At 39.9% G+C, this 15,625-nt stretch overlaps 2 non-coding genes across 2 annotated transcripts; both read left to right on the top strand.

Annotated features, from left to right (window-relative positions):
• Positions 1-559: 559 nt before the first annotated feature.
• On the top strand, positions 560-709 carry LOC119866001. The gene has a single exon (XR_005378949.1). It is a non-coding gene; the product is annotated as a U12 minor spliceosomal RNA (small nuclear RNA).
• Positions 710-13,887: 13,178 nt separating this feature from the next.
• TRNAF-GAA lies at positions 13,888-13,960 on the top strand. Its single transcript has one exon. It is a non-coding gene; the product is annotated as a tRNA-Phe (tRNA).
• Positions 13,961-15,625: the final 1,665 nt, after the last annotated feature.

Raw genomic sequence — 15,625 nt, 5'->3', positions numbered from 1 at the left:
CAAAATACAGCACCCATTCCTGATTAAAACTCTCCACAGTGTAGGAATAGAGGGAACATATCTCAATATCATAAAAACCATCTATGATAAGCCCACAGTGAATATCATTCTCAATGGGGAAAATCTGAGAGCTTTCCCCCTAAGGTCAGGAACACAACAAGGATGCCCAATCTCACCACTGTTGTCCAACATAGTACTAGAAGTCCTAGCCTCAGCAATCAGACAACAAAAAAGAAATAAAAGGCATTCAAATTGCAAAGAAGTCAAACTCTCCATCTTTGAAGATGACATAACACTGTATATAGAAAACCCAAAAGACTCCAGCCCAAAATTGCTAGAACTCATTTTGTATTTAAAGAAACAACTGGGGCAGCCTGGGTGGCTCAGCGGTTTAGCACCACCTTTGGCCCAGCGCGAGATCCTGGAGAACCGGGATCGAGTCCCACGTCAGGCTCCCTACATGGAGCCTGCTTCTCCCTCTGCCTGTGTCTCTCATGAATAAATAAATAAAATCTTTAAAAAACACTTTATATACAAAAAAGAAACAACTGTTGGATGCTAAGCTTAGACTTATGAGTAAGGAAAATGACAATACAGAGTGATGCCCAAATCCTCATTGCTAATGTGAGATGAATTTTTGAGTGGGTAAAGGTTGCATCTAAGGTGACCTGCCTACTTTGTGGGATGCCTGGGAGTTGCGATCTTCCCATCCCCCTTTGACACTGAAGGAGTAGACTGGTATAAAGGTAATATATACGGGGTAAGAAGGGAAAAAAGAAAGAAAGACAAAAAGAAAGAAAGGAAGGAAGGGAGAACCATTGAAATCATCCTTTTAGCTCTATCATTTTTCACTCTTTATTTTTTGTGTGCTTCATTTGGATTTGTTTGTTTGTCTAAATAACTGGGTTAGCTGTTTCATTTATCTATGACATTCTTACCTGTTCCCTGCCACTCCGTGGATTCAAGTGAAATTCAAGATTCTAGTGTATCCCCTAGCCCAGCCCAAGCACATAGATCCTTTTGTTCCATACTAGAAGTCATTGGCTTCATGCCAGCTCTCTTCCCAAAGTTCCCAGATCTCTCCATGATTTGGTTATTTAGCGTTTTCCATTCTCCTCAAGGACTGAGTTGCCATTATTGTTTATTTCCCTTCATGTGTTTGGTTCATTTCAGAGTGGACGAAAAGATAGAGGTACCTTTTATCTACTATGTCATTCAAAATCTAATGTACTAATTATATCACATTTGATTTGGGCAAACTATATTGTTAGCTGCTAATTTTTAACAAGTTTGTGCAATTTGTGGGAACAGCTACTTGCCCATATCACTTGCTCAGACCATTCCTCAGAACCATCATCCAAAATCTTTATTATTTTTGACAAACTAAACTTCACTACCATTCTACCATTAGAAATAGCAAATAGAAAAATCCCAGTCTGATGAATTAATAATTTAAAATAATGCTTTTCTCTCCACAGAGCATTTCATGAGTGATGAGTTCCATACACCTGGTGGCTCAGTGTTTCTGATGATTGGAGGTGAAAGTGCCACCAGCAAAACATGAATGTCAAGCAGCATCACCTGGAAAGCAGTGAGAAATGAGACTCCTCTGCTCTCTGTGGAACACAGATTTTATGGACAAAGCCAGCCAACCTCACACATTTATGAGTTGTTCATACACTTTTCTAAATAAAAGATACTCTTCATGTCCTTAAACTACAATATCATGTTCAGAATTTAGACTTGAAACGATATATACCTCGTCAGTCTCAAAATTCTCTCCTGTTAGGCTGAGAGGATTTGAAATTAATGAAATTTAAACTCTGAGAATGACCCACCACTCGGAGGCAGTAGTGCCCATTTTATTGAAAACAGTTTGTCATTGTTAAGTGAAATGTCAAATTTTGGCTTGCAGTGGCAACACAGGGGCAGGATAAGGAGACCTAGCTGCTCTTTAAGAGCTTATTCTTCCCACTTAGTATTGTTATTTTTTGTGTGGTAAAAAAGTGTGATTTTTTTTACCGACTTACAATTAATATATATGCAATCAGACAAAATGAATTATAAGATGCTTCTAAAAGTTTTAAGAATATCAAAAATTTGGTGCAAAGAGTTTTACTCTCATTTTCAAAGGAATATGCAATGCTTTTTACAACCCTGAGAATGCCATTAATGTCAGTGAAATGAGATTTTTATTACATGAGTTATAATTCTTGGTACTGTTTAACAGAGAAAAACTATTAATAACTTTAGGTTAATAGCGTAGGTCTCTTCTTAGCTTCAAAAAAAGTGATTTTGGGAATTCTAAGTTACTATTTTATGATGTGGTGACAGTCCAGTAATTCCATTAGCTCTACCTTTCTTCAGTAGAAACTGTGATTTGTGTGTGGGTGTTGTCAGAATTTTGTTATTCCACAATAAGTTTCAAGAATAGGTTTCCTATATTGTCACGAGACATTTTTCAAAAATGGAAGCACTTGTATTGACCAAATTCACAGCTTGTATTGATGAAGTCAGAAAGAGTGATTGACTAATACTCTCCATATAATTATACTCTCCATATAATTAATCTGTAGCCCATCAAAGGGATCCAATCACTTGTTTTGGGGTAGAGTTGCTCCTTACTTGCTGGGATAAATCTTATTAGCCCTATGTGTACTCCTCCCTTCCCCATTTGCTACAGAAAATCCTCTGTTAGCCAGGTCCCTTTCTCCCTACCGCCTGCTCTACCTTCTAATCACAAAGGAGGAGAAGTCCATGTTGGGCAGAATGGAGATTAGATTAAGCCACATAAAAAAAAGATTCTGACCAGAGGGAAAAAATGGTGCTTAAGTTGGTGCTAAGAAGAGAGAAAGGGTTTGGTGTATGAGAGTTTCCTCAACAGAATTAGGAAGCAGAAGAAGGGACTCAGCTGAGTTATGACCTTTAACCCTTTTGATGTGCTTTGAGGTGCACCTGGTAAGACTAGACTTCCCTTTCCATTGCTGTTGGTTGTTGGATGGTGCTTCTTTATTTTTTTTTAATTTTTTTAATTTAAAGATTTTATTTATTTGAGAGAGAGAAAGAATGAGCAGGGGAGATGCTGAGGGAGAGGGATAAGCATAGAGCCCAATACAGGGCTCAATCCCAGGATCCTGAGATCATGACCTGAGCTGAAGTCAAATGCTTAACTGACTGAGCCACCCAGGCACTCATCTTTTTCTTTAAACATGACCTTCTAGGGGATGCCTGGGTGGCTCAAAGGCTGACTGTCTGCCTTTAGCTCAAGGCATGATCCCAGAGTCCTGGGGTCAAGTCCCACATCAAGCTCCCTGCAGGGAGCCTGCTTCTCCCTCTGCCTGTGTCTCTGCCTCTCTCTGTGTGTCTCTCATGAATAAATAAATAAAAACTTAAAAAAAAATAAACGTGACCTCCTAGAGTGGACCCTAAGCACTGTGAAACACCCCTGTAATACCTTTATCCAAAGTATCTATCTAGAATGGAAATTTTAAGATGACAGTGATTAAGAAATCACTATTTCCTTTTGAAACAATAATTTTTAAAATAAATGTTTAAAGAGCAAAATGTTTAGCATGCATTATTTGTCCTGCACTATTTGTCATGCTGCTATGTCTATGATTATCATGTAATATGATAGGGATTCTTGCTGTATTGACACTTGCATAACATTTGTGAATCATATCAGCCTCTGTCTCTCAGTGGTATATTTTTTATTTTTATTTTTCTGGTTTTAACATTGGCATTTGGGGGGAAAGTATAGAAGATATAAAAAAAGAAAGAAAGAAATGTTACTCATAATCTGACCTCTTAGAGGTACTTGTTGCTAAACTCTTGCCTTATATTTGTTTATTCTTTTCTTATGGCTAAATATGTAGAACTTTTTTTCAAAACAAATTAACTGTATTTAAGGTTTTATATCCTATTTGTTTTTCTCTACTAACGTTGTTGAAGCTGGGAAATCTAGTTTTAATTCTATGAACCTAGCTAATTTTTTTTTCTAAGAGAAGAAAAGGAGACTGGATACTTGGGGCCAGCTAGCATTCTTTGTCACAGGCTTCTAGCAGTGAAATATAGAGACAAAAGTTCCTTTGCCTTCTAGAAGGCCCTGATATAGGTGGTCAGTGTGCTCCTCAGAAATGTTCTCTTACTTCATTCTCTCCAGTAGTGCACAAGACTGTCTGGCTCATCTAGCTTTTGCCAACATTTAGTACCATCATTGAAACAAATTGTTTGACAGTTTGATAGGAGAAAAAAAACAAGTCATCACTCTATTTGCATTTTCATCCTTATTAGTAGGACTAAGTTTTTTTTTCATGTATTCATTGGGCATGTGCATTCCTTCTTTGTGAAGTGCCATTTTATATGTCTTTAGCCCATTTATGATGTCTGCATTCAGTCATTTGGGATATTATGCTGCTTGAAATTAGTATCTCTAGCAAGGAGAGAGAGGGCATTTTGTGTATGTGTGCGTTAAGGATTAAAAACGACTTTAACACAAACAGCATCCTTCCTTAGGGTTGAAGAAAACCTTACTGAGAAACAACAAAATGGTAAAGTGTTATTTGGCTCCCTTATAACTTAGGAAATTCAAGTCTATATTGGCTTTATCAAGATGCAGCAGGCAAACCAAAAAGACTGGAAAACACCCTCCACATTATTAACCATGGATCTTCTAAATTCTCAGAAAAGTAGTGAAGCAATGCCAACTTATCTCATTCCAATAAGAGCTACCCTTAGAGTCAGGCCAATAGCGAATTGTCCAGTGTGGTCCGTGGGCCCAGTGCCCAAGGGAAGGCTGTTTTGTGATGGGTGGAGCTTCCATTAAGGGCCTAGGATGGGAAGGACATACACAAATGAGACTTGAGAAATGAAAGCTCCGCCTCCTTCTGGTGCTTGCATTTATGTGTCACTGTTAACCAGAAGATCCTTGTGCCGACTTTCATTCAAATGTTCCAAGGGGATATAAATCTCAGTGTGCTTTCAACATTTGCTCTTTGGCCAAAAGGTCAAGCATGTATTAAGTGACATGTCATTGTGTTCAAATGGTTGTCATAAGAAAGTGTGGTTGTGTTTTAATTGCAGAGACCTAAAAAAAAAAAATTAATTGTAGAGACCTAAGTACCTGCAGCCCCTGCTACCTCAGGAGCAGGCAAGCCTTGCCAACTTCCCAACCATTGTGGTGGTGAAAATGGGGTTCATCAAAAATAAGTGGGTCTCATTTTGTTGTTCCTAAGCAGGATCCGTCATAGTATGGTTGAGAATAAAATACACTGATCTGTTTGCTGTTGTGGGCAATAGTGCACCAATCCAAGCAAAAGTTGACTTTTCTGGGAAAGATACATTTAATATAGAAAAATATTTCTGTAAGTGGGTTGCTCATTCACAGGATATCCAATTTAAGCTGTGTCTACCCCAACGCACCATGTGATTCAACTCCATGAGAGATACCTAGGCTACACACAGTCGATAGTTGTTTATCCATTTCTAAAGGCAACTGGCTGAATTGGTTTTAAAATGGGTGATCTCAATTGTGACTTAGAATTTCCAAAGAAATGAAAGAAAAGCTTTTGGTTTTGATGGGCATAACTTTCTAATTTCAGAGTTGCTTTTAATTCTTCTCTCTTCAATAGCTTACAAGAATTAACTATTGATGGTAAATTATATAGAATTACTCTCTTGGGATTTGGGGCTGCATGTGACTAAACACCCATCATTCCCATTAAACTGAGAACGACATTACACTTCTTCTAATCAAATGAATACTTCTGAAGCAAATAATCTCAGATTACATTTTAGGCAGGATTTGCTATAGTATTAAAATGTTTCAATAGTGAACAAGTTTTGAATAGCAGAGTATTTTCAATTGCTGCAGTCTTACTACATGCTATTGACTTCTAAGCCTATAATGCCACCAAGCTGAATCTTTATTCTCCTGCCTCTTTTAGACAGCAGATCTGTGTCCTAGTTGATTAATAGATCAAGACTTGCAGAATAAGGATGCCTGGGTGACTCAGCGGTTGAGGTCGAGCATATGCCTTCGGCTCAGGGCATGATCCTGGAGTCCCAGAATCAAGTCCCACGTCGGGCTTTCTGGATGGAGACTACTTCTCCCTCTGTCTTTGTCTCTGCTTTTCTCTTTCTGTGTCTCTCATGAATAAATAAATAAAATATTCAAAAAAAAAAGACTTACAGAATATGGCTGCACTTCTCTACTCTATTATTGACTTTTTGTTCCATCCCGACCAAAGTCATTTAATTTTTCAGTTTCTACATCTCTATATAAAAAGGAGGTCCCAGGGCCCTTAGAAGAATTGCATTGTTCTGGTGTTCTGGTGCTTGAATTATCAAAACTAAATCATATTAAATGACTTTGTGTAGTTTCTTTTTTAAATCCTAGAATATCTTGAAGCCATTCAAAATTCTCTGCCTGCATGTAATAGGGAGCACCAAGAAATGGTGAGACTGGCTTCCAAGGTCATGGTGGAGAAATGGTGAGACAGGCTTCAAGGTCATGGTGGAAATGCTGGAAAGCCCAGAATCTGATTAAACTGATTAAAGTTTAATCAAGTTAAAGTTTTCAAGTAAGTTTTCAAGTGTGCCATAATACAGAGTCTCAGTCCTGAAAACTTGACATGGACTTGAATTTTCCACCATTACCAACATTTCCCTTAGCTAAGACTTATTGCTTTAAGGAAACTTGCCTAGGTGTAGCACTACCAAATAATTTTGATAGTTTATCACCATCATGTAAGGTCCCAGCCTTAATAGATACTTTTCAGGTTGGGGGGAGAGTAAAAGACCAGAGAAAGAGATGTTGGATTCCACAGTAGAAAGCTCAAAGAGGACAGGTGAGAGTAGGTGCAGAAGGGTACCTGAAAGTCCCCTAGAGAAGGAGCAGACACCAAGAGGGAAGGGAATAACACTGGTCACCAGCCCACACAGTATTTCTCTTACATTAACCGTGAGGACTTTGGGCTGTTGGAACTATGATGTGGTTCTAGGGGTCTCTCCAGGGCTGAGCACAAGTATCTTTTCCACTGGAGGTGGTTTTTCCTCTTACACATGAAAGTCTTGTGGTTGGTGGATTGCTTTGAGTATGGCTTTATTTTTAAAATTTATTTTTAAAAGATTTTACTTATTTATTTGAAAGAGAGAGAGAGAGTACAGAGGGAGAGGGAGAACCAGACTCCCCGCTGAGCAGAGAGCCTGGCATGGGGCTCAATCCTAGGACTCGAGATTATGATCTGAAGCGAAGGCAGAAGGTGCCACTGAGCCACCTAGGCACCCCTGGAGTGAGGTTTTAAATGAGAGTAAAAAAGCTTTTCCTCAGAAAATAAGAGAATTCTATTGAAGAGAAGAATGTAGAAGAAGAAAATAAGATATAATCACAGGATAGAAAGTAATGATTCTCAATGTTTCTTTGAAGAGTGATCACATGTCTGTCTTGAGAGCCAGGCCCTCAAAGGTTATATGTGGTTGTATACTTTAACAGGTTGTAGGGTTAAGAAAAAAGAGGAGGGCCTAAGAAGCAGTTTGTTATTTCAAATGCTAAAGAAAGTCAGGGGCACTTCCAAAACTGTCTGAAGATCTACTTTGGAAAATGAGGATTTTCCTAGCAAGGGAGTGGCCTGAGACATAGAAACCTTGTGTTCAAACTTTGTCAACTGTTACACACAGTTTTGTCCCTCCCTTAGCTTCCCAAGGATTAATTTTCATAATCAAATTCACTGGTGTGGAGGGGAAGGAAGTAGAGTCAAGAGAGGTCATCCCCTTAAATATTGCTTTCTAGGTGGCAAAGGTCACCTGACAGTTAACCAAGGGCCAATTCAAAGGTTCTAGATCTTGACAGAAAAGTGGGAAGTGAATTACTGGGCTTTTTGAGGCTCATGAAGTAACCTGGCGGTTGTGACCAACTGTATCATACAAGTTAAGGGTAACTCAAAAACTCACAAAGTTTGGGTAAGAAAGTCTATGGGGGCAGGGGGCAGGAAACCCCAGTTTAGAAGATCATTTCAAGGCACCTCACAGCTGTTCTAATCAATCACTCTGGCACCTAACACAACAGAATCATGATGGACAGCCTTTTCTTTTAATCAGATGAAGTTCCTTGTTATTTGGTTTAAAATTTTTATGAACTTTAAAAGAATTTCATGACCAATTAAAATTCCCTAGGTGGAAGCAATTTATAACTTAAGTTGGTATTTAAACCACAGTTTCTAGTTACTTTTTTTGGAATTCTTTAACACTTGACTTGATGTATTGGAAACCAGGGTCCTATGGAGCCTATTAGAGGCTCATTCCACTGTGATTCAGAGCATGAGAGATGCTCTGGTTTGTGCCACAAAAGAGCTCCTAGCTCCATTAACTGTAAATTCACTGGTGAAAATCTAGCACCTCTAATGAGAAGTTACCTTAAAATACACAGCCTGTCAATGGTGAATCAGTCAGCAGCAGCGGAGAAACATACCGGGAGAACACGGCACATAGGGATTAAGACTTTTGGTAGAAGCTACAAGTCTTTCAGGCACAGGGGCACCAACCTGAGTCCTGAGGGTTGTTCTCTGATGGTCATAACCACCCCTCAGCCCCCTGGTCTCTTCTGTCCCACCCCATGGCTAATGACCCATGGAATCCTAGAAGTCAGACCTGGCCAGGATCTGAATGACCTAGTTCAGAACTAAGGAAACTGAGGCCCAGAGATGTTCGACTATAAGATTTCAATATGGCCAATTGGAAGTAAGAATGTAATCGAAGGCCAACGGGCTGTTTGTTCCACTGTGTGAAAGACATGACACTAAGGTCACAGCTAGGTCATGTTCACAACCAAAACTGCATTTGGTATGGCAAATCCACAATGAATGGACTCACCCATAGTAGTCAACACAGCTTCTAAAAGGTACTCTATCCACTTTCTAGGAATAAATGATCTGGGGAAGTCTGGAATCTCCTAGTGTGAAGGATATATGGACCTTGGGTCAGATTCCAGCTCAGGTCACGGAATGATCATGTGGCTCAAACTTGGAAACTTGAAAGCCCAGATGGTCCTGGTCCATTCCATTATTCTGCCCTTGGAGCTAGGGTCTCAACCTGACCACCTGGGTCAGGAGGATTCGGGAGTCTGCAGGATTGTGAGGTGGTGCCTGGGCAGGGAGGCAAATGGGGCCATGGCAGCTGTGTCCCTAATGTGAGCAGTCACATGGAGGGAGGCTCAAGACTGCAGCAGGTGGGGCTTGCCTTGTAGGTAGCTCACACCAGCACAGCTGCCTGGACTAGCCTGGAGCTACCTGGCCAGGTCTCCCAGGTAATCCCTACTGTGGACTGATGCACTAGAAGAGAATAAACAGGAATATGAAGCAGATGAAAGCAAGCTTTGTGAAATGTACCTATTAATACGTGAACATCAGAATTCCTGATACTTGACATGCCATGAATTAATTTCCTTGACTGAGGGCGGTCATTATTAATAAATTAGAATCTCAGGTTTTTGCCTCCTAGAGCCAGTGTTTCACTTATGTTGGGATAAATGGAATGGCAAGCCACATAGGAGAAGGAAGCCTCTGTGGATGCATTCATAAAGAAAGCCAGTTTGGAAAAGAAATCCAAAACAGGGTTGTTTTAAGTCTAATACCACCATGGTGTATCCTGAGGAAAACCAGTTCTGGGCAACAGGCCTGTATGAGCAAAGCTGTTCAAGAGAAATGACATAGACTTGAGAAGATTGGTTTTAAAGATTCTTAGTCCTTCATTCTAACATTTTTTGGGGTTTCATTTTGGTAAAAGCTGTTTTTCCACAGCATTCAGAGGTTTGCTAAAAAATGTCATTTTATTTTTCATTCAAAGGGTTAGGCCTCTTGAACTCTAATGTCTGGTATCCACAGCTTGAAGGTATCCTGACATAGAACGATTTAGCTTTATAGTCCAAAGAAACATTTGGAAATGAACTATGCCTCACCAGGAGCTGAAGCAATGTTCTATTATTTAAAAAATAGATTTTTCTACCAAACTGTTATAGAAAGAAATTGTAACTACAGTGATTATCTGATTATCAGACCCCAAGTTTTGGACAAAAGACTTTGTTACTTTGGAAAATGTTTTATATCCCCAAAGTATCTGCCATATTAATTAGAAGGTTTACATTTGGGACAGAAGTGCGCTTCTTTCCTTTTATAAACATTTACTGCACAATACAAAGGGATTAATAGAGAGTCAATCCTTGAAATTAAAAATAAAATCTGAAAAAAAATTCGAATTCTGTCTTTGGTTTCACATCTGTGTATTACTCCCACTACCATTACCATGGATATTTATCTAGTACCTTTGACATAGATGACCTTGCTCAATCTTCTTTACTCTGTACATCGGGTATTGTATTAGTTTACTGGAGCTGCCATAACGAAATAGCTCAGGATGGGTGCTTTAAGTGACAGAAATGGATTTTCTCACCATTCTGGAAGCTGGAAGTCTGGAAGCTGGAAGTCCTAGTCAAGGTGCAGCAGGGTTGGCTCCCTCTGAGGGCCTCTCTCCTTGGCTGCACTCTTGTGGCTTTGTCTTCACATGCTGCTCCTTCTTGCAGGAGCACCCTGATATCTCTTCTAATAAGGGCACCAGTCAGAGTGGATTGGGGTTCCATTCTAACAGCCTTATTTTAATTTAATCACCCCTTCAGATGTCCTCTCTAGATACAGTAACATGTCGAGGTACTAGGAGTCGAGATTTCAATATCGGAATTTTGGGGGTGCGAACAATTCAGCCCTAACAGATATCATCTCCACTTTACAGATGAGGGAACTGAGGCCCAGAGAAACTAGTCACCAGATTCTTACCACACCGATCCTACCTAAATATCTAAGAAGTGTAGAAATTTGCGACCGTGAAAAATGATGTTAGACTCAGTCTCCTATGTCAAATCACATAGAATCTATTTTAAACCAATACTAGAATTTAGCTACAACCCTACCGACCCTATTTATTGAGTTTATAGATTTTTTTAATTATTTAGGATAAAAGAATATGAGACTTTAACTCACCAAAGATAACTTATTTTCAAACTATAGAATTCCTTGGAGACATAAAATAAAGCATTTAAGTTATTAGAATTTCAGATATCATACATTCTAAGATTCTAAGATTCAGTTGGCTTTTATATATATATATATTTCTTGTTTCTTTTTTCCATGCTTATGAAGCCATCGTGATTCTTGTTCTGCCACTTACTAGTCATGTAATCTGGGGAAAGTTCTTTAATAGTGTGGTGTGTCAGCTTCTTCATTCATAGAACAGTGATTTCTTCAGTTGAAGGTTATTATGAAAAGCAAATGAGTTAATATATGCATAATGCTTAGAGTTGCTCCTGGTATGCAGAGTAAATACATAATAAGTGTGAACAAATATTATTATAATATCTATGCACATATATCACATATCCAGTTTTGTTTACGAAAGCAGGATCAGTACGCTCTACCAGTATCAATCAGTGCCTTGTTTTCCAGTCTTCTTTGTCCTGCTCGGTGATACTGTAGCTCCCCTCTAACAATATCTCCTTTGCTAGGTGGCATGTAGAGGAAGGGATTTCTCTTTCACTGAAAAGCATAGCAAAAACAAAATAATCCAGTTAAAAAATGGGCAGCAGAAGACATGAACAGACATTTCTCCAAAAAAGACATACAGATGGCCAACAGACACATGAAAAGATGCTCACCACCACTCAGCATCAGGGACGTGCAAATCAAAACCACAGTGAGATATCACCTCACACCTGTCAGAATGACTAAAATTAACAAGACAGGAAACAACAGGTGTTGGTGAAGAACCCTCTTGCACTGTTGGTGGGAATGCAAACTGGTGCAGCCACTCTGGAGAGCAATATGGAGGTTCCTCAGAAACTTAAAAATAGAACCACTCTATGATTTAGCAATTACACTACTAGGTATTTACCCAAACAATACAAAAATACTATTTTGAAGGGACACACGCACCCCGGTGTTTGTAGCAGCATCGTCAACAATAGTCAAATTATGGAAATAGCCCAAATATCCATTGACTGATGAACGGATAAAGAAGAGGTAGAGTATTACTCAGTGAAAAAGGGAATAAAATCTGGCCATTTGCAACAATGTGGATGGAGCCAGAGTGTATTAAGCTACACGAAATAAATCAGTCAGAGAAAGACAAATACCATATGATGTCATTCATATATAGTATTTAAGAAACAAAACAAATGAACATAGTGGGAGAAAAAAGAGAGGCAAGCCAAGACACAAACTCTTAACTCTAGAGAACAAACCGATGGTTACTAAAGGGGAGATGGTTGGGGACGTGGGCTGAACAGGTGATGGGCTCACTTAATTCTATACCTGAAACTAATATTACGCTCTATGTTAACTAACTGGAATTTATTATTTTTTATTTTTTTATTTTTTAACTAACCGGAATTTAAATAAAAACTTGGGGGTAAAGAAAAGCACAGCTGCCAGGGGCTTGCAGAAGACCCACTGGTGCTTCCTCTCCAGAGAATTTAGAGGGTACAGCAGTGGACAAGCCCCCACTGGTCAGCCTCCACTTGCTGACTGCAGACGAGCTCTGGCCTATGACTCCCCAGTGAACTTCTCTGCCACCAGCGGGAAGAGCCACCTCTTCTTCAGCCAGCTCTGACTCCCCATTGTGGCGTGGTGGTGAGGAGAGGAGTCTCACATTTGTTCCCTCCTTGGCACTAATAAATGCATTTTTTATGAACTTATCATAGTTTCTTATTGCTGCTGTAACAAATTAGCACAAACTTAGTGACTGGCTACAACGCCAATTTAATTTCTTACAGCTGTGGAGATGAGATGACCAAAATTAGCATCCGTGGGCTGAAACCACCATGTCAATGGGGCTGCCCCTTTGTGCTTGCTTTGTCCAGTGTCCTCTGGTCATCCCGTTCCTTAGGGCCCTTCTGCTCTTCCAATCCAGCAATGCCAGGTGGCCTCCCTCTCACGCTGCCATCTCTTGGCTTCTGTCTGGCCGGCCTCTTTGTTTCACTTGGAAGGACTGCTGTGATTACCTTGGGCCCACCTGGATAATCCAGGATCCTCTCCTCATGTCAGCTCAACTGATGAGCTACTTCCCTCTCCTTTGCCGGCGACCTGAACACGCTGTGTTTTCTGGGGGGTTGGTTAGAACATGGGCGTCTTTGGAAGCCCATTACCCTGCTACCACAGCTTTTCAGTTTACTTCATCTGTCTTATTCCCTTTGTGGCTGCCATTTCCCCTTCGCAGTCTCCTTGGAGCTGTAGTCCTCAGCTGGTTTCCAATCCTGGCTAAGTCTACACGTCTAGGCGGACACTGCTTTTATGGAGATTGATATTTCATTATTTAAGTGGACTGTGCTGCCAGTTTTCTAGAAATTAAGCATATATTAGACAGACATGCCAACTAAAGATGTTTTTTTTTTTTTTTTTTTTTGACACAAGAAGAGCCCATGATATGTTTTTAAATGGGAAACACAGATTTCAGGGCAGTTAAAAACATAACCGAAAAAAGTGAAATTATGTATTACTTCAAGTTTAGAAACAGGGACCTTGAGACTCCTGGGTGGCTCAGTGGTTGAGCGTCTGCCTTCAACTCAGGGCATGATCCTGTGGGTCCTGGGATCGAGTCCCACATGGAGCTCCCCGCTTCTCCCTCTGCCTATGTCTCTTGCCTCTCTCTCTCTCTCTGTCTCTCATGAATAAATTTTTTTAAATCTTTTAAAAATGGAAGAAAGAGACAGGGACCTTGCCTCACACCTCTGTACTATTTGTTAAATGTCTACCTCCAGCTGAACCAGAATATTGACTTTTTTTTTTTTTTACTGTTATAGCACAAATATATTCCATTATAGTTCTACAGGAACAGCTGCCTGAGCAAGCTGAAATAGCTCAGTTGGGAGAGCGTTAGACTGAAGATCTAAAGGTCCCTGGTTCAATCCCGGGTTTCAGCAGTGTTTTTGATGTTTATGCTAAATGTACCTTTTGGCAGACTTAACCAACATTTAAGCTGTTAGGGGAATATTAGGTTCTCATGCAGATCTCTGGGGCGCATCACTGGCTTTTCAGGGAGGGGTGGTGTCAGTTGTCTTTGGAGGGAGGCCTTTTTATATAAACCCACTAGCTCCGTTGTACTTCCTGACTGAAATAATAATAGCAGACTTATCTAGAATACTTGCTAAGTGTCAAGCTTTCTTCTAAGCTCTATGTATTAACTTACTTAAAATGGCCACTAAGGGGCATCTGGGTGGCTCAGTCGGTTGAGCCTCTGATCCTTGGTTTTGGCTCAGGTCATGGTCTCAGGGTTATGAGGTCGAGCCCCATGTCAGGCTCTGTGCTGGAGTGTGGAGCCTGCTTAAGATTCACTCTCTTCCTCTGCCTCAGTCCCGACTCTCTCTTAAAAACAAATGGCCACTAAAATTCTCAGTAATTACTTATTAAATAAACAAAGCTTGTGCCTGAGTTCTGGAATGGGGTAGGTATACAGTCAATGGTTTTTACTTTGACCATCATTATTATTTCTATTGGCTAGGAACTTCCAAAACTATAGCTATGAGATATAAGTTATTTCTTCTTCTTTTTTGGAGGGGAGGGGTGAGGCTTACACATCATTTCCAATTGACGTGAGTTGTTTCTTAGGACCTTCACCTGGCCATCTGTCGTCTGATAAAGCAGTGTTCAAGGTCATCATTTCCCTCCTGATTATTTTTAGTTCTATATTAACAATTCCTTGCTTTTATATGGTCAATGCAAAAGGATATTTTCTTACCGGGCTTTAGCTTTTTCAGAATAGGATTTAGAGTCTTTTTTTTTTTTCCTTCAAATATTTTATTTATTTATTTATTTGTTTGTTTATTTATTTATTTATTTATTTATGAGAGATACAGAGAGAGAGAAACATAGGCAGAGGGAGAAGCAGCCTCCCTGTGGAGAGCCAGATGTGGGACTCAATCAACCCAACCAAAGGTCTTCCCTGAGTTTAAAAGCAGCAGCGGTTGGGGGGTGTCTTTGAAGTCTCTGAGACAGAATGCAAACTTGCATGTTCTTGTACACATTCCCCTGGGAAGAACGTCAACAGGTATCAGATTCTACGTTTGTGACCTAGAAAAGGTTCAGAAAAGTGATGCAAAAGATTTACTCATCACAAATACTTGTTGATAATTTCTGACCTGACCTTTGAATTTTGCCAGGGTGCTGAGTGATAGAAATTTCTTGATTGTGTTTGCCCCTTGCTCAACCCTGTATCAACGGTGAGGTGGATTTCAGGAGGGAGCTCAGATTGTCAACCAACTTTCCTTCTGTCTGGGTGGTGGTCTTAGAGGCAAATTTCCCATAGTGAAGCAGACTGGATCACTGGGTTTAATCTGCTGAGGTGGATCCCACTCCTCCTAATTGTTTCTTTTCTGAGGGACATTAAGGATGAAATACCCATGTTATTTTCATTATTCTACTTTTTAAAAAGTCTTGCATTCTTGTTGATGGCATTTGTAGACAGTCTGGATGTCCCAGAGCAACAATGACACCTCTTCTTCCATCTTTGTATTATTTAATGTCTATCACCTAAACGACATCACCATGACTTGGCTATGCTTTGGTCAAGGGGTAGTGTTTCCAGTTAA

Source organism: Canis lupus, chromosome 25, assembly GCF_011100685.1.
Source record: "Canis lupus familiaris isolate Mischka breed German Shepherd chromosome 25, alternate assembly UU_Cfam_GSD_1.0, whole genome shotgun sequence".
NCBI classification, from domain to species: Eukaryota; Metazoa; Chordata; class Mammalia; order Carnivora; family Canidae; genus Canis; species Canis lupus.
The sequence above is the reverse complement of the archived record's forward strand: the minus strand, read 5'-3'. Positions and strand labels throughout refer to the sequence as shown.